This window comes from Kogia breviceps, chromosome 17 (assembly GCF_026419965.1).
Source record: "Kogia breviceps isolate mKogBre1 chromosome 17, mKogBre1 haplotype 1, whole genome shotgun sequence".
NCBI lineage: Eukaryota > Metazoa > Chordata > Mammalia > Artiodactyla > Physeteridae > Kogia > Kogia breviceps.
In genome coordinates, this window is record NC_081326.1 from 41165172 (window position 1) to 41191009 (window position 25838).

General features: G+C 43.3%; 1 long non-coding RNA gene across 4 annotated transcripts in view; it reads right to left on the bottom strand.

The window, feature by feature from the left end:
* Positions 1-25838, bottom strand: part of LOC136792853 (uncharacterized) — a 198519-nt gene that overhangs the window by 73309 nt on the left and 99372 nt on the right. For all 4 annotated transcript variants that reach the window (XR_010837370.1, XR_010837371.1, XR_010837373.1 and 1 more), the window contains one exon: positions 4158-4234. This is a non-coding gene — a long non-coding RNA (uncharacterized lncRNA). The remainder of the gene's footprint in view (positions 1-4157; positions 4235-25838) is intronic.

The window sequence follows — 25838 nt, forward strand, 5'->3', positions numbered from 1 at the left end:
GGCCTCATTTCTGCTTCATTTTCTAGACGTCTTTGCATTTTTCCAGCTACCCTCCTCCTCACTTATTTACCCTTCACTCTCTATTTTCGTCTTGTTTCTTCCTTCTCCTCTCCTCTCTTTTCCCTTTCTTCTGGCTTCTTGCGTCTTCTCAGTCTTAATGTTGAGAGTGTCTACAATCCTAAAGTCACAGTGGTATTCCAGACGTTGGCAGCAGGTACCACAGGGGCACTGGCTCATCAGGACAGACGCCAGCAGTGGAGCGGCGGCAGGATCCAGAAGGTTCCCTACTTTGCTACTAACTAGCGGGCTGTGAGAGGTGGAAGAGGACGGTGGGGCAGGGACAGGAGAGCACCCCAGAAGGCTCATGGAAGTGGCTAACTGCTAGTACATTAGCAATTCGGAACCATCTCGATCTTTTAATGGTCAAGAGCGGACCAGATTGAGAACAATAAAACAGCCACTGACATGCGGGAACGGTCCTGGTTCTCTCAGCCAGGCCTCGGTGTTGCTAAGAGCTGGCACTGACACGTACAGCCAGACCTTGTGGAATATGAACGATTTCAAAGAATACCAATGACTGTGATGGACCCAAGGAAAAACAAGACCACTCCACACAAAAATATGAACATCATCCAAAGTGCAAAAATGACCACACATCCTCCTATTCTGCTAATGAGTGACCCCTCTTCTTTACCAAGTACAGTTCCAGCCTTGATTCACTCATCCTGCCTTCTACGGTCAGGTTAAGATACCCAATGATAGAATTACCCCCACTCCTGGAACGCATCCTATCCTAATTTCTTCACCCCTCCCTCAAATCATCAAGCACAAGACCAAATCCTAGAGTAGGTTCCTTCCAACACCCTTTAACTGAGCCTCCCCAAGTTTCCCATGGTGTGTGTCTCCCCCGTTACAACAAGCAACAAACCCAACCTGTTCACCCACGGGTGTGTACCTGGTGGGCTTTGGCTGAAGGTCACTGATGAGGTGCATTTTTGTCCTGCCAAAGCCTTGAGACCACTTTGAGGAGAGGATTCTGACAAGGAGGACCTGAGCCCTCACGTCAGTGAAGGGTGCCAGTTAAGTTCCCTGTGAGGGACAGAAAGGGGACCTGCTCCTCACCCTGTCCCCCTTCCCACTGGTAATTCCGGAAAGCTCCCAAGAGAAGAGCATGAAGTCTTCCAGATCTAGCAGGGGAGATCCTCACCTCTTGGCTGGGGAGTCCTGCTGTAAGGCGAGGGGGAGGAAAGGGCAGAGTTTGGGACAGATGAATCCTTTTGCCTGCTCCAGGGTGGAGGCAGCTCTCTACATTCTCAGAATAATTCCCGAGCATCTATAGTACTGTTGCTTATTCCCCCCACCACAGACCACTTCCGCTCCAGAGCCGACCCTACTTCCTCCCCATGACTGGGTTTTCTAGTTTGGTCCAGGAGCTCCAGCAGGCATTATTTTCCCTTTCATCATTGCTTTCAACTAACACACAGGAAGGAGCTTAGAGCCAACAGAACACTTAACGCATCAATGCCGACGTCGGGAGATAGGACCAAGCCTGCCTCTTAGGACGCACCTTCAGCTGAAGGTAAGCAGGAACCTGAGCGGCCACACAGTATGCCCAAGTTCATGTAAAAATGAGTCTTGTTATAAAGCAGCTCCTTCCTGCCTTCAGACACTTGAATGAAATATGCTTCAAAAGGACTCATAATTGCTAGACACCAAATTAGCCACCAACCCAGGATTGCCCCTAAATTATTCAAGATGCTGGAAAAATACATACACAAAACAGATCAATAAAAGAAATCAAATACATACCCTGCAGTTCTGAGACAATTAGGTGGAAACGTTCTGCAATTACACACTAACAATTATTTCTCCCACTGAGTGGTATCAGAAAACTTGGAAAAATTAAATGCGGTATATATCACCAACCCACAGAGTAGAAGGCGTCATACTGAGCACGGGATATCAGTAAACAGAATTACAAAGCCTAATAGGATCACAGAACAAAACCTGAGGGAATCACCATCTTTCAAACAAGACCGTGATTATCTCCACGGGAGGCAGGGGCGCTGTTCCTGATTCAGAGTTCTCAAGGTCACAGGAGGAGCACCTGGGGGTGCCAGAGCCGAGGGGCCGCTCTGCATCCCCCCAGCACCCAGCACCCCAGCTGCCCACTTTGGGACAGTTTAATCTGACAGAACAAAGCAGCTGGAAGATGTTGGAGCAGAGGAAATCATGGCACGCCGAGGAGGCATTCTCCCTGAGCTCATTAAAAAGATAACTAAGCTGCTATAACAAACTCCCAATTTCCAGGGACTTCACAGAATAAAAATTTCTTTCTCTCTTAAGTACCATTCCAATGTGGGTGTCCTGGCCAGCGGACAGTTTTCTTCCTTATGCCAATCAGGGGACACCAGCCCTCCAGAGCAGCAGCTCTTGGCCTTGGTCATCTTCTAGAACATCTGGGGAGCTTAAAACTCTTGCTGCCCCCCTCGGCACCTCAGACCAATTTAATTAGCATCTAAATAGGCAGTGGTGGCTTTTTTTTTAAGCTTTCTAGGTGATTCCAATGAGCAGCAAAGGTTGAAACCACTCCACCAGAGCCCTGGAGACCTCCACTTTGAGGTGGTGGAAGAGAAAAGAGGCAGCGGAGAAGGCAGACCCACTCCCCAAAGCCCCAGCCTGAAATGACAGCCACTTCTCTGCTCACTTCCCATCACTGGGAACTTGTCACACAGCCACACGTTTATGCAAGGAGGGCTGGAAAATGCCATCCCTGTCTCGTTTCCCTGCTCCCAGTAACACTGCCACAACAGTGAAGAGAGAGGACACATTTTTGGCGGTTAACCATCTTGATAGAGTGCTGAGTATATGTGAGGGGCTATGCAGACACAGAAGGAGAAAAGAAGAAAAGAGGTGAGTGTTAGGAGAGAGACAGAAGCAGAGACAACCATGACAGTTTCAAAGTCAGATATCACGCAGCCCCCTCATTGCATTTGGTACCATTGCTCACCTGGGGATACAAACTCCACCCCACCCTCCTTGTCAAGTCATTCTCTCCTCTCCATCCTGGATGCACCACTTCCCTCTTGGGGCCAGAGTTGTGTGTGGGGTTTTGGTTTCCCCAAAACACATTCTCACTGATCAAATCCCATTCTGTGAACGGGTATGCAATGGAAAGCACAAACCCTGGAGGCAGTCTCATCTCCCCAACTCATCTGAGGGCCCTGAAGAATCAAGGCCACAGTATATGACTATCTGTGACCATTTCCTCTCCCCACCCAGTAACCAGCATTGTCTGGGGGGTGGGAGTAGCAGGTACTTCAAGTCCACTAAGCACAGCCCACACTGAGAGTGAAGATATGAAAAGGTAACCAATCAAATGGAGAACTTTAGCAGCCAAGGAGAGTGCTTGGTGGAGCCCCATTGGCTGGGAACCAGAGTGGCCTCTGTATTTAAAGCAAAAGAAGACCCCATTTTCCACTTGGCTCCAATCTGGAAGTTACTCTTTTTACCAAATTAAGCCACAGGGGAAGCCCCTTCCCCACGTCACAGTGTAGAGGCAGTGGGGCAAGCCCAGCTCCTCAGGAGTAAGTCCCAGTGCTTTGGGAAAAGACAGCCTGTGACACCTGGGGTCAGCAGGAAGTCAGTGTTTTTGCTGAGCTTGGTGAGGGATGTTAGCCTCCTTTAAACACCATCAATGGAGACTCAGGCTGAAAATAAACTGGGAGCAATGGCAGAGCAAGACTGAGAATTCTCTCATAAGGGCCAGACATAAGCAATCAATAGTCCCACAGACTGGTTTGGGACAAGAGCAGCGAGGCCACATGACAAAGGGTCAACAGGATCAGGGTGTGTAAGAAAGATGCCTGCATGAGGCCAGGGTTAAGCTGGTCCCTTGGCCACACTTGGTTGAGGATCTTACCAGGAGGTTGGGAAGTGGAAACGAATCCCTCAACACCACTGATGGTATTCATGATTGTTGCAAATGGCCCGCTTGGGTTACCCCTAGAGTAATCTACACGTGCTCTGATTCCACAGTGAGAGTTCAGTCATTCCCAGCATATGCCATTTGTCATATTTTATAGTACAAAATAATACCCCTCCCAGTGTTACTGTAAATAGATCCCTAGCCTGGATGTGCCCCGCTAGACTCATACCATCAAGATTCCAGTGTCCAGAGTGAGGTAACCAGGCAAGCAGTTTACTCCACAGGGAACACAGCTGTCAGCAGCATCTGAAAAGAAGAAAAAGAGAAAAGAAAAGAAATACAATGGAATACTACTCAGCCATGAAAAAAGAATGAAATAATGTCATGTGCAGCAATGCAGTTGGACCTAAGAGATTATCATACTAAGTGAAGTAAATCAGAGACAAATATCATATGATATCTCTTATATATGGAATCTAAGAAAATGATACAAATGAACTTATTTACAAAATAGAAATAGACTTGCAGGCATAGAAAACAAACTTATGGTTACCAAAGGGGAAAGTGGCTGGGGAAAGGGATAAGTTCGGAATTTGGGGTTAACTGATTCACACTACTATGTATAAAAGAGGTAAACAACAAAGACCCACTGTATAGCACAGGAAACTATATTCAATACCTTGTAAAAACCTATAATTGAAGAGAACTGAAAAAGAATATATATACTTGAATCACTTTGCTGTACATCTGGAACTAGCACAACATTGTAAATCAACTATACTTCAATTTAAAAAATTAAAATTTAAAAAAAGAAGAAAAAAGGAAAGGAGGGGGAGGATGGGAGGAAAGGAAGGAAAAAAACTCTCAGTTCTGGGAGGGCATATAGCATACCCTAAATAATAGAAACTCAGGCATGAAGAAAATATAGAATCTAGTATGGGCTCTGGCAAAATCTAATTTCTGTGACCTTGGACATGTCCCTTACCATCTCTGGGCTTCAGTGTCCTGTAAAGAGAGAGAGTTGGACTAGAAGTTGTAAGGCCTCTTCCGGCTCTGTGATACTTCCATTCAATGGTGAAGATGATTACGGAAAATTGAATTTACCTAAAGTCAAGTCTTACACAAGAGAACTTTATGTACATCTGTAGTCATTTCTAAATGACATGTGAAAGAACTCAGTTTAGAAATGATGCAGGCCTCTGCTTTCTCTCCTCCCTTTCAGCTCCTGTTACCCTCGGCCATTACTGCTGCTCATTGAGGTTGCCATTAGATGAAGAGCAGGAGAAAAGAAAATGAACTACAATTCCATCATTTGGTTTTCCTCACTTAGTAAAGAGCAAATCGCAAGCAACATGCAACTAAGTACAGGTAGGAACTCTGTACATCAAAAAGGAAAAGCAGAGGAGGAAGGAAATGTAAGTGTTGCTTTACACAGCCACGATGGGCTTCTCTGCCCCAGGCATGCAAGGAGAGCCAACACATAATGGCCATCTTTCCTCACTGTCTGCTGAGGAGACCCAAAGAGCATGTGTAAGCATTAAATTGGATGATTTGTCACGATAACTCAGATCTGGAGTGTGCTTTCCCATTAAAGCTCTGTTCTTCTCCTTCTTACAAATTTGTGCTTTCATGCTATTTGTGCTGTTTCACACTGCATATAAAAAGGCAGCAGTAATTGTATGAATCGGCCCATCTCACATGTACCATGCTCAGTTGGTCAGCGTAGCCTTGGTGATGAGGTCATCTTCCAGGAGTTTTGTATTCAGGAGGTGTTGGGGCAGCTGTTTTTCCCTAGATATATTTATGCTCAGCACTGTAAACTGAAATATGGCCACAGCTACAAAAGAAGAGTATTAAACAGAGATCTATTGTGTCTCAAAAGTCAAACTGCTACTTGGTCATTGGATAAATGAGGATAAGATAAGTTACCCTTACAAATAACTGCAAAGATTTAGGAGCCTGAAGATCAAGAAATGAATTTCTTTCTCCTGTAAGAGTCCAGGTGCCCAGGCTGACAAAGGCTCGGCCATCTTCAGAAGGTATCTGTGCTGAGGTCTCCCTGGGAACTGCCCTCCCAGTTCACCAGGAGGGGAAAGGAGCATGAAGGACCTACAAGGGCTGGGCCTGACAGCTGTACCCACTACTTCCACTCACACCCCACTGGAGACGACTTGGACCCATTGTCACACCTAAATGCACAGAAGGCAGGGAAATGTAGTCTCACTGTGTGGCCAGAAATGGGACGATGAATTTGCATAAACAGCTAGTGGTCTCTTCCCCTTTTTACTTGCAGGTTGCAACTCATTCATGCGTCATAAAAATCAATTTAGAAAGTGCAAATTAGCATTTTTTTAAATGGGATGGAAGAGAGGAGAAGGGAAAGAAAGCATAGGGAAGGGGAGGGAAGGAGGGGAGAGGAGAGGTCAGAGACTAGTGCATGTAGGAAGGTTAAGTAGTGTTTAATGAAATTTCTATCAGTTGTATGTGTCTTAATAAGTTATTATGTCACATGAATTTCTTACTGTGGGTCATAGTCAGAAAGATTTGAAAGCCCCTGACTTAGCCACACCTTCTTAAGTTCGTTGTTTAAAAATCTAGGAAGATGAGTTTTTTTTCAACCCACAGGTATGTCTTATTGTAACATCACACTAACACTATTAGTTATTCACTGTAGAGTAGAAACTGGTCTTGGACACCACAGACTAGTGGGAATGTGTCCAGTTACTCATAACAAAACAGAACTAGATTTGTAGTTAGAAAGCCTGGAGTCAGACCCCCACTGCTAGTCCCCATCCTTCATTCATTCATTCACACCACAAACATACACTGAGCACCCCTTATGCGCCAGTCACAGTGCTAGTGCTGAAGATAAAGCATTAAGCAAATAATCAAGGCCCCTGCCCGCACTTTGAGTTAGAGACAAACAAGAAACAAGAAAACAAAACAGATAGCTACAGAATGTGAGTGGCATGTTCTGTTCACCTTAGTGCTTCTGTTTCCTGATTTATAAATAAGTATCATATATCAGTACCTCAAAGGTACGTGACGGTACTTTGTAAGCGTGTATACTTAGGTAAGGAATTACTTTATTCAGCGATGATTTGCTGAATGCTGATCCGATACTCAAGAGTGTAACAGGACCATGGAGTTTAGTTATTAGCAAATCAGACAACGTCTTTATAAAGTGGCCTCATCTAGTGTTACAGGTTGAATTATGTCTCCTAAAAACAAAGATATTTTGGAGTCTTAACCCCCAGTACCTCAAAATGTGACCTCATTTAGAAATAGAGTCTTTGCAGAGGTAGTCAAGTTAAAATAAGGTCATTAGGATAGGCCCTAGTCCAACATGACTTGTGTTCTTATAAAAAAGGAGAAATTGGACAGACAGACACAGGGAGAGCACCATGTGAAAATGAAGGCAGAGATCAGGATGATGCATCTACAAAGCAAGGAACACCGAAGACTGGAAGCAAGTCACCAGAAGCTGGGAGACGCATGGGGCAGACTCTCCCTCACCATCCTCAGAAGGAACCAATGCTGCCCACACCCTGCTCTAGGACTCCTGGCCTCCAGAACTGTCAGAGCATCCACTTCTGTTGTTTAGGGCACCCAGTCTGTGGTACTTTGTCAGAGCGGCCCTAGGAAACAAACACACCTGGAAACCAAGACCCACGGCAGCAACTCCAAGAGTCCAGACAATTCTGTACCTGAACTTCAGGTCATTTCCTGATGGATGATTCTAGGCCTCAAGGCTATCTGCTGAGTGGAAAAAGCAAAAAGTAGGGCCATTTTCCTAATTTTCTTTTTCCCTTTAGCACTTTCTGGAATAGAGTTGTCATAAAATGGATATAATGCCATTATTAACATCATTATCAACAATTCACGTATACAAATCTTAGTGAGAATTAGATTTTAATGTTTCCTTACACCAAGTGCTAGAGCCAGCTATACCCAGCTAATTCGTGGGAACAAAACGGGTTAAGCCGACGCATGATTTATTTTTACTCCTATAGAAAGTTGACACTTTATTCATTAAACTACTCCCTTTAACACATTTCTAAATCATTGCTTTCCACTCTGATTATCTAGTTCTCATTTCTGAATTTCAGCTGGAGTGGCTTTGATGATGAACTCTTTTTTTTACCTGACAAGGGAAGTTAAAACCTCCCCCTCCTGAACATTTAAAAGGGAAATTCAGGCCCTTTTTTTGTCAGGCTGTTTATCATACCTTGCAAATACTCAAATCCATTTCCTCTGGAAAAGGTTTGTCTTTCTATGACAGGCATATAAAAAGGTTTTATTACAGTACTCTATTCATTGGCGCTGCTCTGTCTGAAGATAAAAAGGAATTCATTTTCTGGATTTTCCTTGAATGTCAGCTCTACAGTTTCCTTCTATTATCAGAGTTCTTAACCCAAGAAGAATGGAGGGGGAGGAGAATTCAAGTTAATATACAATATCAAGCTCCATTATTGACTAACATGAATATCAAAAATCCCAAAATAATATATGAATTTAAATGAAAGCAGTAAAGACGAAAAAAAAATCTCTATAGGGATTTAATGGCAAACAATAATTGGATTTACTTGAAACACACTACACTGCATGTCTCCCCAAATCTGGAAAATCGCTTCAGCATCAGTTCTTAGGTACCGCCTGATCTGTCAGTTATGGTATAGAGCAGTGCTACTCAGGCTTTAATGTGTATGTAAACCACCACGGGGTCTGGTTAAAATGCAGATTTATATTCAGTAGGTCTAGCCTGGGGCCTGAGACTACATTTCTAACCAGCTCTGGGGTGATGCAGGTGCCATAGGTCAACAACAGCACATAGAGTAGCCAGAGCTTAAAGGCCAAAGCAGTGTGTTCCAGGCCAGGATGGAAACGTTGGCTTCACTCTAATCCTTGAGCTGAATCTGTGGGAATAACATAATTTTGTCTCAAAATTACATAACAGGCTGGGGGCCCAATCTCATACTAATTTGTACCCACTCCTAGGATGCACTGCTGTCTGGGCATGTCCAATGGGCTGGTGGAGTGTCTATGTCTGGTGCTGACACCAGCCAGCCCTACAGACTCATATCTGATGGCGTGGGAGAAGGCTGCAGACGGAAGCTGTGTGCAGGAGGGACCCGGGAGGCTTGGAGATCTTGGAGGGGAGAAGGGAAACACGCCATGGTGTAGAGCACAGCTTCACCTCTGCATAGAGCAGCACTGGCTTCTGTCAGGAAGACTGCAGGGGAGTCGGGCACCACACGCATTCTTAGAGTTTGCAAACTGGGAAGCATCAGGAGACTGCACCATCATGGCAAAGAGAAGAGAGTCCAAAATGGAAACCCTGCTCAGGAGCTCCCAGCACTAACTTGGTGGCCATTTGAATGGGGCTGGAGCTCATTCATTACACAGTGGGGGGCAGGAGCAGGGCACTTGAGTCCCCCCAATCCATGTAAACACAGGAGGCTTGAGGAGATTTGGGTTACACTTGCTTCTAGTGGTTGGGGGCTCGGGGCAATGAAGTATGGATGAATCACAGTCAGTCTATCGCTGTGCCCAGGAAAACAACTCAAGCTCAAACTCTAAGTCTTCAAATGATGAGACATGTTTATACCTTTCAGCCACAGACATCTCTCATTGCATAAGCCACGGAAATGGCCAACCCCCATGTCATAAAAATTAAGTACGGTGTAGGGATAAAAGAAATTGGGGAGAAGGGGAAGGAACCACCAGTTTAATTTCTATAACATCAAATCTGAGAGCACTGTAAGTTCAAGTGGTCCTGAAGAACCTACGGGCAGGACAGGAATAAAGACGCGGACGTAGAGAATGGACTTGAGGACACGGGGAGGGGGAAGGGTAAGCTGGGACGAAGTGAGAGAGTGGCATGGACATATATACACTACCATATGTAAAATAGGTAGCTAGTGGGAAGCAGCCGCATAGCACAGGGAGATCAGCTCGGTGCTTTGTGACCACCTAGAGGGGTGGGATAGGGAGGGTGGGAGGGAGACGCAAGAGGGAGGGGATATGGGGATATATGTATGCATATAGCTGATTCACTTTGTGGTACAGAAGAAACTAACAACATTGTAAAGCAACTATACTCTAATAAAGAAAAAAAAACACTGAATTATACACATTCAAATAGTGAATTGTATATTTATACAAATTTTATCTCAACAAAAAAAATTGCAAACCAAAAAAATTACCCATGCCAAGTCCTATGTCATCAGGTCTCTTGTATGGAAAATGACTCAGAACCTATCTTACACTAAGGCAGTAGAGGCGTTTGCTTATGTGATATGATTTTAAAGCACACTGCCCTCACTATAAAATTTTCCCCCATGCATCTCCCACAGTACATGAAATACTGTCATTGGGGATTTTGCTGCTTTGCATTCTATCTTTATGGATTCCATAAGTCCTCTGTTGAATTGCAATAGCACCTTGCTTAGAATAACATATAAAGTCGTAACCAGGAATAGCAGGCTCAGAAAGAACAGACTAACAGACAAGGGAGTTGTAACAGAAAACTAACAAGGGGGAAAATGGGTCTAGAGAATAAGGGATTATTTTCTTCAAAAAGAGCAGAGATGGTCCTTGGGTCAACAAGGGATGACATAGCGGCCCTGGGTTACAGGGAAAGGGCCAAAAAAGAAAGGAACGTGAGAAGGGATCAGGAAGAAATCTCCCTCATTTCACAGTCCTGTTCAGCACCAGTTCGGTGATGGATCACAAGTGAAAAACTGTTGCATAAACTACTCCACATTTTAGTGTGGTACCTGGCTACTGGGTCACCTCCCACTGTCTTGCCCCCATCTGCTTCCCCTTCTCTTGCTCCACCCAGTGAACTTCTCCCTAAAACCAACTGAAACGTGCACCTTTCTTTAAAAATGACATCAATATGGGAACCAGGTACTGCAGCAAGGGAGCAAGGGATACATTCTGGGAGGGAGACGGGGCCCTTTCAATGGGCCTCTCAAATCACTACATTGTTGTGACAGCTTGTTTCATTCTACACAAGACCACGTTGGTTGGTTTTACTCTATTTGTGTCCTAGAGAGCCCAAGTAGAGTCCCTTCATTCATTTATCAAATATGTATTGAGTACCACCATATGCCAGGCACTGGAAGTCTTAGGAGATCCAAAAAGAAAGCCATACTGCTGACTTCAAGGACCTCATGTGCTGGTAAACCAACTCTCAAAAATATCATAGCCTTGATATGGTAGCATTTGCCAAATTTCATGATATAAATATTCCCACCGTAGCCAATATCAAGGTACCCACAGTTCAGCAGCAGGCTCACAACACTCCTGAACATGTAACAGTCAGGTCCCCACCTCCCCTCCCCCACCAGTTGATAGCTCAGGTACAACCACTGGCCCTCAGTTGAGTGAGGGAGACAAGAATATCAGGATACAGGGACAGGCACAGAGTGCCGTGGAACCACACAGGTAAGAGACAAGTTCTACCTGCAGAGGGTCAAATAAAACACAGAAAAATCATAGTCTCCAGTAATTGAAGGAGAGAGTTTAATTTTTCAATGCCCCACTAGACTGTAAGCTCACTGAGAACAAAGCCTGTGCTTTCTTTTCTACCGTATCTGTCTTTTAATGTCTTTCAGTAGACTTTTCCATATATGACATAGATCCATGTTACATCTATTAAACTGAGATTTTGAAGGAGATGGAATTAATATAAGTAGCTTGCCCCTTTTTCCTGATGGCTATACAGGTGGTTTTCAGGTTTTACAAAAGGAAACCTTACCATTGCTAAGTTTACCCTGAAAACTCACTTTATTATTTTGACTTCAGTTTTAATTAACTGTGCATATGGCTGCCCTCTCATTAGGGTCAGATGGCCCAGCTGGGGATAGATCTTCCTGGCATCTGGGCTGAGTTAGCATGTGCCTTTGAGATTTGAGTGTGTGACAAGAGGCTGTGAAGGAGAAATTCAGGAAAGGTTACAGACTCAGGTGCCAAAACAACTTCACTGGCTCCTCAAAAGTGAGCCGAAAAGAAAAAGCAGCCATGGAGAAATGTCCCCAGAGCAACAAATCAAACTCACCCTGCCGTAGAGGCTGACTGAGGACCAATCAGGGCCACGGAGGGCTGGACAGGGGCTAAAGGGTCTGAAGGTTTTAAGACATGGCAACTTTCAAATAAGAATTCACTGACATGCCACTAAATCCAAAAGCAGAGAATGCCCAGTGACCCAGAAAACACCACTCCACAGAGATGCAAGTCACACAGACAACCCCTTCTGTTGGTGCTATTGCTATATCTCATATTTTAATGCAAAGCCCCCAAAACACTTAGTGGAAAACAGGCTTATAACCCTGGTGGACCACATGGCTTTCTGCCTTCCAGAAGGAGGCTTCCTTTCCGGAAAGTGTATGTTTCCATGTACTTATTTAAAATCATATACTGGAGTTGTGTCTATCAATGTCAAAACAACTACCCTGTTTATGTTAGTTGGGGAAATAATCCATTAATCCATTATTGATATTGTGTAGACAAACTGTTGATTCACTAAATTTCCAACTGGCTCCTAAAGTACCTAGAATGAAAACACCACTCCAGAACATACATAAGAAATGTGAAACAAGAAAATACTTAAGTAACTAGCAGAAGCTTCTATCATCTTGAAACATCAATTATAAAAGGCCAATTAGGGCTTCCCTGGTGGCGCAGTGGTTGAGAATCCGCCTGCCAATGCAGGAGACACGGGTTCGTGCCCTGGTCCGGGAAGATCCCACATGCCGCGGAGCAACTAAGCCCGTGAGCCATGGCCGCTAGGCCTGCGCGTCCGGAGCCTGTGCTCCGCAACGGGAGAGGCCACAACAGTGAGAGGCCCGCATACTGCAAAAAAAAAAAAAAAAAAAAGGCCAATTATTCTCAAGTTTTCTTTGATTCCTTTATGGAAATGAATAGTCTTTCACTGGGACTTCCCGGGCAGTCCAGTGGTTAAGACCCCACGCCACTGCAGGGGGCGTGGGTTCAATCCCTGGTCGGGGAACTAAGATCCCGCATGCTACGCATCCTGCATACCGCGCGGCTCGGCCAAAAGATAATAATAATTCTCCACCAATAGCTACCAACTTCAGCCCTTCCCCTTTCAATAAAAATCTTTGTGTGAACTCTCTTTAATTCCAGTTTTCTACAACACAAGTACATCATAAGATTGCTCCAGGAGCCCTGCAGACATTTGCTCACTAGAAGAAGCACAGTGGTAACTAATATCTCATATACTACATGTTCAAGCATAAAAAGTTACTAGTCTGGAGATTCAGTAAAACACCAAAAATTTTCCTGAAATCATTAGAATTTACAAAGCAACAATATTAATACAGAGTATGTACTGAATCATATATATTACTTGCATTCTAGCTACTTCAAAAAGTATTTGATGAGAAAACCATAATTCAAAAAGAGTCATGTACCACAATGTTCATTGCAGCTCTATTTACAGTGGCCAGGACATGGAAGCAACCTAAGTGTCCATCGACAGATGAATGGATAAAGAAGATGTGGCACATATATACAATGGAATATTACTCAGCCATAAAAAAGAAATGAAATTGAGTTATTTGTAGTGAGGTGGATGGACCTAGAGTCTGTCATACAGAGTGAAGTAAGTCAGAAAGAGAAAAACAAATATCGTATGCTAACACATATATATGGAATCTAAAAAAAAAAAAAATGGTTCTCGAGAACCTAATGGCAGGACAGGAATAAAGATGCAGACATAGAGAATGGACTTGAGGACACAGGGAGAGGGAAGGATAAGCTGGGATGAAGTGAGAGAGTGGCATGGACATATATACACTACCAAATGTAAAACAGATAGCTAGTGGGAAGCAGCCGCACAGCACAGGGAGATCAGCTCAGTGCTTTGTGACCACCTAGAGGGTTGGGATAGGGAGGGTGGGAGGGAGACACAAGTGGGAGGGGATATGGGGATATATGTATACATATAGCTGATTCACTGTGTGGTACAGTAGAAACTAACACAACATTGTAAAGCAATTATACTCCAATAAAGATATATTTTTTAAAAAGTATTTGGGGCTTCCCTGGTGGCGCAGTGGTTGAGAGTCCGCCTGCCGATGCAGGGGACACGGGTTTGTGCCCCAGTCCAGGAAGATCCCATATGCCGCGGAGCGGCTGGGCCCATGAGCCATGGCTGCTGAGCTTGTGCTCTGCAACGGGAGAGGCCACGGCAGTGAGAGGCCCACGTCCCACAAAAAAAAAAAAAAAAAGTATCTGAAGTGGTTTAGCAAACAGACATATAAACTTTTCAATCATTAAAATAAGTATAAAATATAAACAGCATGTACTGTGAGGAGGAAGATTATTATATGAAACCCAGACTAAGGAGAGTTACTATAGCCGAGTCCTAAATTTTACTTTAGATTTTTCTAGAGGGAAATAGGAAATTTGGTGAATTATATAATCCTCACTCATTAAAATAGAAACAAAGTTTTTGTCCTTGGGACTAAAATCTAAGAGAAAATTATTGCATGAATCCCTATATAAAGAACATTACAGAACAATAATAGGCAACTTTTAAAGCAATTTTAAAGATGCAAACATGTTCGTCATGTGATCATTTCTTATATCAAACCCCAAGGGCATAATATTAAGTTTATTTCTATGAAGGCATTTCTGCAGAGAAGTAAACTAATGACATCCAGGTTTGTGATTTTCTGATGCTAGAATCTGATGCAGAGATAGAACCTGGAAACTCTAGAACATTAGATGATTAGAAATTCTGTTAGATTACCTTCCTCAAATACAAAATATCACGGCTGTGCTTCTGAGAGACAACCCAAGACTGAACTCTCTTAAGTATATCTGTAGTTCTGTTGATGCCTGATGTGAGATCCATGTGCTTTCAATAACAGAAATGCAGGGAACAAGATGCCATTTGGTTATGAAAATCAAAGAGAAGCACAGAGGATCTCAGTCATGGTCCCTGCCTGTCCTGCCCACAGCCCTCGTGGACACATTTGCTGAAAGGGTCCTACCACGTGTACCTGGCCAAAGCTAACTGGACCAGGGCAGTCACTTGACTTAAAGGCCAATAAACCATAGGCCACTTAAAACTTATGACCTGGCTCAGTCATTGAAAACATAAACTTGTCCACTCTGATACTCTCTCTTCATCATTTAAGCTAAAAAATAATACTGAGATTAGGGCAGTTAACTGTGAAAAGAGCAGTTGAAAGATCATGATAAAATAGAAGCCAGGATTCCTGTTGCTCCATGTGTAAAACAAAGATAAAAAAGAGAAAAAGCTACAAGAAGCAGAAGATATGAAGCAGAGATGTGCATGGAGATAAAAATGAGAAAACTGAGCAGAGAGAGGATCAAGGCACAGGTTGCAGTGAGGCCGAAAGCACATCGGTGTCAAAGCTCTAGAATTCAGACCCTTCCGTCTGTCTGGAGTCTATGTGCCCTGCCCTATCCTGTCTGGCTCTGCAGTTTTCCCTGGTTTCCTGTGTGCAGGTCCCCTTTATAATAAATGGTGCATTACCTGAGATAGTATTCTAAATCATTCTTTCCACACCCAAAGAGGATAAATTAAAATATACTGCTTTATCTATGGAAAGAAACTTTCACCTCTCCAGCAGCTTGGTTGCCAGGGTTCACTGAGCCAGAGGCAAATTGTCCTCAAGCAGCATCTTCTTAGTGGTCTGGACAAATTGAAATACAAAACAAACTTTGACATGAGAGAAAGAAATACTTAAGAACAAATATTACCAGTGATCTGCCTGTGTGTGTGTGTGTGTGTGTGTGTGTGTGTGTGTGTGTGTGTGTGTGTGTGTGTGTGTGTTGGTGGGCAGGTGGTGGGTGAGGATGTTGGTATACTTCCCTTGAATATCTGATTTTAAGCAACATTGCTTCCTGACCAGGGCCAGCTGGCATGGTTAGGGGCAGGTAGGTTAGTCCTAATAATCCAAGACACTTTGTAGTATAGTCCATCTGAATATTGAAAAATGTCAACCCAAAACATCAATTTTGATTTGGAAGAACTAATGGAAGAAAAAAGATAATGAGGGATTAGTAACCAAGATGGCGGAGTAGAAGGTTGTGCTCTCACTCCCTCTTGCAAGAACACCAGAATCACAACCAGCTGCTGGACGATCATCAAGAGGAAGACACTGGAACTCACCAGAAAAGATACCCCACATCCAGAGACAAAGGAGAAGCCACAATGAGATGGTAGGAGGGGTGCAATCACGGTAAAATCAAATCCTATAACTGCTGGGTGGGTGACTCACAGACTGCAGAACACTTATACCACAGAAGTCCACCCACTGGAGTGAAGGCTCTGAGCCCCAGGTCAGGCTCCCAACCTGGGGGTCTGGCAACGAGAGGAGGAATTCCTAGAGAATCAGACTTTGAAGCCTAGTGGGATGTGATTGCAGTACTTCAACAGACTGGGAGAAACAGAGACTCCACTCTTGGAGGGCACACACAAAGTAGTGTGTGCATCGGGACCCAGGGGAAGGAACAGTGACCCCAGGGGAGACTGAACCAGACCTACCTGCTAGTGTTGGAGGGTCTCCTGCAGAGGAGGGCAGTGGCTGTGGCTCACTGTGGGAACAAGGACGCTGTCAGCAGAAGTTCTGGGAAGTATTCCTTGACGTGAGCCCTCCCAGAGTCCGCCATTAGCCTCACCAAAGAGCCCAGGTAGGCTCCAGTGTTGGGTTGCCTCAGACCAAACAACCAACAGGGAGGGAACCCAGCCCCACCTATCAGCAGTCAAGTGGATTAAAGTTTTACTAAGCTCTGTCCACCAGAGCAACAGTCAGCTCTACCCACCACCAGTCCCTCCCATTAGGAAACATGCACAAGCCTCTTAGATAGCCTCATCCACCGGAGGGCAGACAGCAGAAGCAAGAAGAACGACAATCCTGCAGCCTTTGGAATGAAAACCACATTCACAGGAAGATAGACAAGATGAAAAGGCAGAGGGCTATGTACCAGATGAAGGAACAACATAAAACCCCAGGAAAATCAACTAAATGAAGTGGAGATAGGCAACCTTCCAGGAAAAGAATTCAGAATAATGATAGTGAAGATGATCCAGGACCTCGGAAAAACAATGGAGGCAAAGACTGAGAGGATGCAAGAAATGTTTAACAAAGACCTAGAAGAATTAAAGAACAAACAAACAGACATGAACAATACAATAACTGAAGTGAAAACTACACTAGAAGGAATCAACAGCAGAATAACTGAGGCAGAAGAACGGATAAGTGACCTGGAAGACAGAATGGTGGAATTCCCTGCTGTGGAACAGAATAAAGAAAAAAGAATGAAAAGAAATGAAGACCGCCTAAGAGACCTCTGGGACATTAAACGCAACAACATTCGGATTATAGGGGTCCGGGAAGGAGAAGAGAGAGAGAAAGGACCCGAGAAAATAACTATTTTCTCACTCACTATTTCTGGAGCTCACTATAATTAGGTTCTTATAAGCTCGCTTCCATAGAATTTCTTTGACTCCCCAAAAGAAAGTTCCCAATCTCAACACCTGCAGCTGACACTATCAGTGTCTCAGTGTTATCCCTCAGCCACAGACTTCTGACTGCAGGTATCTGCATCTGTGCCAGCAGGCATTTCACAGAACCAAAGAGCTGCTCTGTATCATGTGGCAGAACAGAGGTACTAGGAAGAAATATGCTTGGCAGCAGACTTCAACCAAAGACCTTAGGAGTCAGTATATAAATACCCAGCTCCTCACTCTTCAGACAGGATAACTCAAAGGCAAGTGTTTATCCTATTTCTTGGAGTTTCCCTGACAAATTAAGCCCCAGTCACGCACTGGGGTGGCTGAGTTAATAAAACACCCTTATTAGCTATCTTTTCTTCTCAATATTACTTTTCCACCACCAACCCACCCCCACTAACGTTCTCAGATAAACTATTTGCCCTTGAATCCATGTCTCAGGCTCTGTATCTGGGGGAACACAAATAAAGGTTAGCATCTCTGCAGAAATCTTTTCCTTAAAAAACAGTCTAGGGCTTCCCTGGTGGCGCAGTGGTTGAGAATCCGCCTGCCGATGCAGGAGACACGGGTTCGTGCCCTGGTCCGGGAAGATCCCACATGCCGCGGAGCAACTAAGCCCGTGAGCCATGGCCGCTGAGCCTGTGCGTCCGGAGCCTGTGCTCCGCAACGGGAGAGGCCACAACAGTGAGAGGCCCGCATACCGCAAAAAAAAAAAAAAAAAAAAAAAAAAAAACAGTCTAAAGTGTCCAAGAGAGCAGTTAAGGCTCCCAACCCGCATTCCGCATTGACTTTTTTTCCCTTCTTCCCCATAGATTTGCCAAACTGCCTAGAATATATCTGTCGTGGTCCCCGAGCCTAAGAACCGAGAAGCCTCCAGTGCATCTGTGATGAAAACCACCACTGTGATGAAAACCTCAAAACGAGAGGCAGCCTCGCTTTGTCATGGGAACAAGTCCAGGAGACAGAGACACAACTCAGTGTTTGCCCTTCATCTTCACTCTCCAGTACAAAGTGACTGGCTTGCCTTTGACTGAGGTACCAGTATTCCCATGGTGAGGACCGCCAGGCAATTAGGTTCTTGCCCTCTCCAAATTTCAGCAGGAACACAGAAGTTTTATTTTTAACTGTGCAGGAAGGCATTGCCATGGTAACGTAAGAACTCCAAGAACAATTTGATTGATCGATGATGTTGTGGTGAAGGAGGATTGATGTGAAAGACAGTGAATTAAAAAAATCATACAGCTTTATCACCCTGGGCTGAGTCTATAGATCTTGGTTATTAAACACTAGCAGTATCTATTATCTGTTTATCCTTACGGAAAAGGAAACATGGCCATTTTCCTACTCTGGTCCCCCAGAGCAAAATGATAAAGAAAGAATAAACTTCAGGGAAGTGAGCTGGTCTCATGAATTTAAGAGAAATGTGATCAATGTAGCTAAAAGAACATAATACTTGCTGGGCCAGAGCGGAGCATTCAGAAGCCCTCCCTACCCACCAGGCAGTCGATGGAGAGGATTCTGCCTCTCCATCCCCCAAGGACATTTTACTTTCAACCACCCTCTTTTCAATTAATCTTCCTGTTTGCAGTGGGGATAGTGTATTTGAAATAACCCTCTAAGTATTTTCCCTCTTGGAAAACCCAACTTCTTTCCTTACATCCCAGACACTGTTCGTGCCCCAGGGAAGGTAAGGGACTGTCATACACTGTTGGTGGGACTATGAAATGGTACAGCCACTCCGGAAGATAGACTGGTGGTTTCATAGACAACTGAATATACTCTTACCATACAATCCAACAATCACACTCCTTGGTATTTACCCAAGGGACTTGAAAATTTATGTCCACACAAAACCGTGCACGAGGATGTTTATAGCAGCTTTATTCATAATCGCCAAAACTTGGAAGCAATCAAGATGCCCTTCACTGGGAGAATGGATAAATAATCTGTGGTACATTTTTTTTTATATATATAGGTGCAGAAGAATTTTTGGAAACACTGGACAAATATTTTGAAGCCATTGTATTTGCCTTCCATGTGTGTGAGAATAAAACAGTTGTAACTTTCAATAACAGTTAAACTATCTTGGTTAATTGTGGATTATCCATTAACATTTTTTTTTTTTTTTTTTTTTTTTTTTGTGGTACGCGGGCCTCTCACTGTTGTGGCCTCTCCCGTTGCGGAGCACAGGCTCCAGACGCACAGGCTCAGAGGCCATGGCTCACGGGCCCAGCCACTCCGCGGCATGTGGGATCTTCCCGGACCAGGGCACGAACCCGTGTCTCCTGCATCGGCAGGCGGATTCTCAACCACTGCGCCACCAGGGAAGCCCTCCATTAACATTTTTTTAAACTTTGGACCAGGTTTAACCTTGGCCTACCGCTTACAACTGTCCTGATGACAAGTCCATTAGCTAAGTTAAATTTAATTTGAATTTTGGTCTAAACAAAAACACACTAGGAAAATAAAGATGTAAAGGAACTTTATCAAGCATTCCAAAACCAGCTAGAAATTACTTGTAGTTTTCTAATGAGTATTACCTATGTCAGTATCCGTGATTGGAAGCAGTCCAGATGTCCTTCACTGGGGGAATGGATAAATAAGCTGTGGTACATCAGGGAAGGGAATATTATTCAGCACTGAAAAGAAATGAGCCATCAAGTCATGAAAAGTCATGGAGAAAAGTTAAATGCATATGACTACGTGAAAGTAGCCAATTTGGAAAGGGCACACACTGTAGGAGTCCAATTACATGACATCCTGGGAAAAGAAAAACTATGGAGACAGTAAAAGATCAGTGGTTGTCAGGGGTTAGTGGGGAGGGATAAATAGGCAGAGCACAGAGGACTAGGGCAGTGAAACTACTCTGTATGACACTACAGAATACATGTTATTACAAATTTGTCTAAAACTGTAGAATGTACAACATGAACCCTAATGTAAACTATGGACTTAGAGTGATTAGGATGTGTCAGTGTACGTTTACCAGTTACCAGCAGGGGACGCTGGTAGTGGGGGGCGGCTGTGCATGTGGGGGGGCAGGGAGTATATGTACCTTCCCCTCAATTTTGCTGTGAATCTAAAACTGCTCTTAAAAATCTATTAAAAATCAATAATAAACAACATATAGGAATATATATATGTAATGTGTATCTCTCACACATCTGTGTATATGGAATAACCAAATAAGGAAGACTCCTAAGTTACAGATGGTTGTCCCCCTTCCCACAGATGTGATTTGAGGAAGCCTATATCTTATCTGCAAATTCTTAGATAATATAGAAAGTCCTCCAATCGCTTCTAGTCACAAAGTAACTTCATTTTGGTAGGTGCCTATTCCTGTGTAGTAGACAATGCTCCAGACTTTCTTTGAAGTTAAGATTTCTCCCCTCTGCCAGTTCAGGCTGGAAGGGAGCAGTGGGAGAAAGTCGTGCTCACTTATTCTATAGTGTTTACCTGCCCTGCCATGATCAAACAGTGGTTAGTTCTCTGCATTGTGTTTACCTGTCTAGCACCTCCACCCCTCATCCTCCACGCACCAGGTGGACTCTCCCCCCAAGAGCTGAAGAGTAGGAGGAGGGATAGTAAAGGGCAGGGACAGAGCTTACCTGAGACGTACTACTGTGTTTTGGCCTTGGTGCCATTTGGACTCTTGTTTGTGATGTATTGGTGGGTTCATCAGAGACTTCCCTCATGATCTCTCACACAATCCCCTTAACACAGCTGATACTCCCTCCAGCCAGCCACTTAATTACCATCCCTCAGCACCCTAACACCTTAGGATCCTAACACCCTCCAAGCTACCCTCTCAAGCAGAGTTTCTGTAAACTTGCTCCAGGCTGTAATTCACACTGGATATATCAGAAATATGCATCCTTTGTTCCTACAGACTGGGAGGGCAGGCCATTCCCTAGGCAGTCACTTTTCTTTGCTCTGTCATTAGTCAAGTCAACTAGCTACCATAGTCTTCTGGCCTTTAGGTTCCTGTAGGTGTCTATGGCACCAGTCTCCAGGGCTGTCATGCCCTCCTAATAACTCTTCTCTTCTACAAGTATAAAATCATTAGTTGCTTTAAAAATTCTTTATAAGATGTGCTTTCAAGGCTGTATCAGTTAGCTATTGCTGTGTAACAAACCAACACTTGTGGTTTTAAAAACAACCATTTACTATAGCTCACAAGTCTACAAGTCAACTGTTGGTTCTTATCTAGAACTCATATATGTATCTTCAGCCAACTGCCAGGTCGGCTGGGGACTGTCTGGTCTACAATAGTCCCTTCTCATGTGAAGCAGTTGGCTGACTCTTAACTGGGGTGATGGGTGTGACTAGGCCATGTGTTTCTCATCTTTGGGCAGGCTAGCCTGGACTTGTTCACTTGGTAGAGGCATGATTCCAAGAGAAAGCGTGGAAATGTGCAAGGGCTCACAAAGTCTAGGCTCAGAACTGTTTCACCATCATTTCTGCCACATTCTAAACAGGCCAAAGAACATTACAAGGCTTGATTCAAGAAGTGAAGAAATAGACTTCACCTCTTGAGGGAAGAAATTGCATGTTCAAATTGAAAAATATATGGAAACTGGGAGGAGGTTGAAAGATTGGGGACATTTTTGCAATTAATCTAGTACACAGGCCATTCTCTATCTTGATCTTTGTAATAAGCTCTAGCTCATATGGATCCCTCTTAATGCTATTTATGTTAATCTAGCCTAAGATGGACATTAACTTGTATGGGAAACTGCAAAGAAAACTTCTGAATAACTCTGATATTACTGTTGACTAGTTTTTTTTCCTTGCTCCTGACGCTGCTAAGCCACTGAATTCATGTAGCAGATTTTTTGGCTCCTTGTTCAGAACATTACATATGTAGAGAAGGAAAAAAACTTTTCCTCTACCCTCTTAGGTATCAGCTGGGGCATTTGAATTAAAATGACAAAAGGCAGATTAACAGGAAAAAAAGCATTTCTATTTTATTGATGTCAATTTTTTAATTTTATAAGCATGGGGTGTGGATGAGGGTCACAGAAAGGAAGTAAAAAACCCAAAGAAGCATTTAGACTTTGAAACTTATATACAATTTTTTAAAAGGGTGGTAAATTGCAGAGAAGTGACTAGACAAAAAAAGGGCAGCCTAGGGGTGGTAAATTGTGGGAAGGAAAATATATGAGGAAGCCAATGGTGGATAAGTGTTGTTTAGTAAGGTTTGTATGAAGACTCAAGTTGGTGCCCTCTCTGTGGAGCCCTACATCAAGGACACCCTACATCAAGGACACATGGCAACTCTTGCCATGGGCTCTCGTAATCTAAACCAGACAGCCCCCTGACTCCATATTAGGCAAAATAATCACCATGTAATAACCTTGTAGCATCCTGACCAATCACCTAATGCCATCCTGCCAGCTGGAATTTTCTTTCTCTTGAGGCTATAAAAGTGCTACTAGCCCACAAAGGGGGTCAGCTCTCCCTGGTCTATCAGGAAGTCAGCCCTCTGTACTTGCAGCGTCCTCACTAACTCTGCTCTGCTCTTTGTTCTCAATAAACTCACTCTTTTCTAAAATACTTCATGTCTGGAAATTCTTCTTCCAACCCGTGCTGGGACCAGGACACTATCCAGTGACAAGAGTTGTCTAGAGTGATTAAGAGGCATTCTTCTCTTCCTGATTCGGAAGAGAGAGACACCTTTACAGATGGAAATTTATGTTAACTTTATGAAAGGGAAACTTATGCCCAGCTTTTAGACAGAGAAGGGCAGAAAATTCCTCTTGTCTCTGCTGTTTCTTAATTGCCTTCATCTCATAGTAATCCTTGTGCCAAAGTGGCATATTTTGGGATGCCATATTCCAATCCCCTTCATATACATACATCCCTGTTCAATTTCATCTTGTTAGTTTAGGTCCATTTCTTCACTTTGAGAAGCCTGAAAATGTAGTCCAGGCTGTTTCCTGTCAGTACAGACAGTACAGGAAAACTGGGACCAATCAAATGTGAAAGATCTTGGTCAAAGCAACAGCTCACGCCACACTTATGAGGCCTCTCTGACCCGATGCAGCTCAAAGAATTAGAATCAAGAGCTATGGTCTTATCAGTTTGTGGTGGGAGGTGTATGGTTATTGTGAGAAAGACCCTCTTTACCTGGAGCAAGCCCGTAAGATTCAATACAGATGTGAGGTGCAAGTCGATCCAGCAGCCCTTTGTGGGTATAAGCCTAAGACAATTCAGAAAGCAATGCAAGGGACTTCCCTGGTGGCGCAGTGGTTAAGAAAAATCCACCTGCCAATTCAGGGGACGCAGTTTCGAGCCCTGGTCCGGGAAGATCCCACATGCCACAGAGCAACTAAGCCCACATGCCACAGCTACTGAAGCCCACGCGCCTCGAACCGGTGCTCCGCAACAAGAGAAGCCACCGCAAGGAGAAGCACGTGCACCACAACGAAGAATAGCCCCCACTCGCTGCAACTAGAGAAAGCCCGTGCGCAGCAACGAAGACACAATACAGCCAAAAATAAATAAATAAATAACTTTTTAATAAAGCAAAAAGAGAGCAATGCAAGAGGAAAGAAAAGAAATAAGACTGGACAGCTACATGCAAAAGAATCAAAGTGGATTACTCTCTCACCCCATGCACAAAAAAATAAACTCAAAATGAATTAAAGACTTAAATGTAAGACCTAAAACCATAAAACTTCTAGAAGAAAACATAGACAGTAAGCTCTTTGACATCAGTCTTAGTAATGTATTTTTAGATATGTCACCTCGGGCAAGGGAAACAAAAGCAAAAATAAGCAAACAGGATTATCAGCCTACAAAGCTTGGCACAGTGAAGGAAACCATCAACAAAGCGAAAAGGCCGCCTACTGAAAGAGAAAAGATATTTGCAAACGATATATCCAATATGGGTTTAATATCCAAAATATGCAAAGAATTCATACAATTCAACATCAAAAAATAAACAACCCAATTTTTGAAATGGGCAGAGAACCTGAATAGACATTTTTCCAAAATAGATGCACAGATAGCCAACAGGCACATGAAAAGGTGCTCAACATCACTAATCATCAGGGAACTGCAAGTGGAAAGCACACCTGTCAGAATGGCTATCATCAAAAAGACCACAAATAACAAATGTTAGTGAGGATGTGGAGAAAAAGGAATCCTCTTGCACTGTTAGTGGGATTGTAAATTGGTGCAGCTGCTATGGAAAACAGCATGGAGATTCCTCAAAAAAATTTAAAATAGAACTACCATATGATCCAGCAATTCTGCTTCTGGGTATTTACCCAAAGAAAACAAAAACACTAATTAGAAAAGATATATGCACCTCTATGTCCATTACAGCATTATTTACAATGCCAAGATATGGAAGCAACCTAAGTGCCCATCCGTAGATGAACAGATAAAGAAGATAGGGTGTATGTATACAATGGAATATTACTAGGCCATCAAAAAGAATGAAATCTTACCATTTGCAACAACATGGATGGGCTAGAAGGTATTATGCTAAGTGAAATAAGTCAGACAGAGAAAGACAAATACTCTGTGTTATCACTTATATGTGGAATCTAAAAAACAAATGAATAAAGATAACGAAACAGAAACAGAGTTATAGATACAGAGAGCAAATAGGTGGTTTCCAGAGGGGAGGGGGGTGGGAAGGAAAGAAATAGGTGAGGGAGATTAAGAGGTACAAACTTCCAGTTGTAAAATAATGAGTCACTGGTATGAAATGTACAGTATGGGAAATATAGTCAATAACTATGTAATGTCTTTGTATGGTGACATATTATAACTAGACTTAGCATGGTGATCATTTTGAAATGTATAGAAATATTGAATCACTATGTTGTGTAACAAGAACTAACATAGTGTTGTAGGTCAATTATACTTCAAAAACAAACAAACAAACTCACAGAGAAAGAGATCAGATTTGTGGTTATCAGAGGCGGGGTGGGGGGAGGGGAATTGGAGGAAGGCAGTCAAAAGGTACAGACTCCCAGTTATAAGATAAACTAGGGATAGAATGTACAACATGATCAATATAATGAACACTGCTGTATGTTATATATGAATTTTGTTGAGAGTAAATCCGAACAGTTCTCATCACAAGGAAAAATTCTTTTTTTCTATTTATTTAATATTGTATCTATATGAGATGACAGATGTTCCCTAAACTTACTGTGATAATCATTTCATGATGTGTGTAAGTCATATCATTATGTTGCACACCTTAAACTTACACAGTGCTGTATGCCAATTATATCTCAATAAAACGAGAAGAAAAAAAAAAATCAAAGAGTGGGGACAGTAAAGGAATCAATCAAAAGGAAGAATCCAGAAAAAGAAAGAGAAATTAGTGGCAAAACTTACTTTTACAGGGGCAAAAAGCCTGTTGGGAGA